The following is a 1139-nucleotide window of genomic DNA, read 5'->3' as shown; positions in this document are numbered from 1 at the left end:
GAGCTGAAAGAGTCTAGAAAATGTACATAGACACGAGAATGCCGGGTTAAAAATCGCTGCTTTATTTCTTAACAGGTGAAAAGGTTCACAAGTCAAATACCTATGGCTATGGTCTTTGGCTTTGTTAGCGGCTAGCTGCAAACTCAAAGGGCTAAAGGACCAGTTAATCTAACCAAAAATATATCATGGATCGGGGCAGGTCGGATCAGGCCGAGTTGGGCGTGAGCAAGGCCATAGTGAGCCGGACCTATTTCTTTGATTCCGGGTCTGGGGTTGGACCCAGCTCGGTGCGTGATTTGGGTATATCATGGGTCGGGCCGGGTCCGGGCTACTACGGACTGGGCCAAGTCATAACCTATGGGCCGAGTCAGCTCGCAGGTCGACCCAGCCCCCGCCCAACCCTAATGGTTCATGGCGTTAAATGTACATCTAAAACATGTCAATCATTGAATCAATGCATGAATTTTAAAATATAGTAATTCAATAACTCACATCTAGTTGATGCACATTTAATGTCATAGATCCTTGTGTATGATACTTTATATAATTATAAAAATGTCATTTATGTGCATACAAAGAAATACGCATAGAGAAAGTGCAAATAGTACAAATTCTAAGATAACATGTAGGCCTAGGAATCTTATCAGAGCACCCTATCATGTGCGCACCCCCACCATGTTGGGTGTTTTGATAGCTCAAGGGGTCAGTGAAATACCATCACTGCCCCCTCCTCCCCAATTGTGCAGTTCAGAACACCTCGCACGGCTCGGGGCGTTCCGAGTGAACGCGTACTCAACATGTAGTATGTGAGCTGGGTGTTCAAAGATATACACAAAAAGTAGGAATTGTATTCTCGTATTGTTCAGAATGTTCTGAGTCAAGCATTATAGCAAGTAGGATGGTTTGGAATTTTCATTGCTCCTTGTTAGCTTAAAGAACCTCACACGATCCAAGGTTCTAATAGAATTTTTACTCATACGTAAGGATAGATGACGGTATAGAGATTTCACAGCCTTTTTTATGGATTCGAACACCTTCTTGCATGGAGTGACACAAAAATATTTCTGCATTCAAGGAGAAAAGGATGTTAATGGCTATTGATTCGCTAAAGCAAGGAGTATTTAACTCGTTGAGAGGTA

Source organism: Asparagus officinalis, chromosome 1 (assembly GCF_001876935.1).
Source record: "Asparagus officinalis chromosome 1, Aspof.V1, whole genome shotgun sequence".
Classification (NCBI taxonomy): Eukaryota; Viridiplantae; Streptophyta; class Magnoliopsida; order Asparagales; family Asparagaceae; genus Asparagus; species Asparagus officinalis.
The sequence above is the reverse complement of the archived record's forward strand: the minus strand, read 5'-3'. Positions refer to the sequence as shown.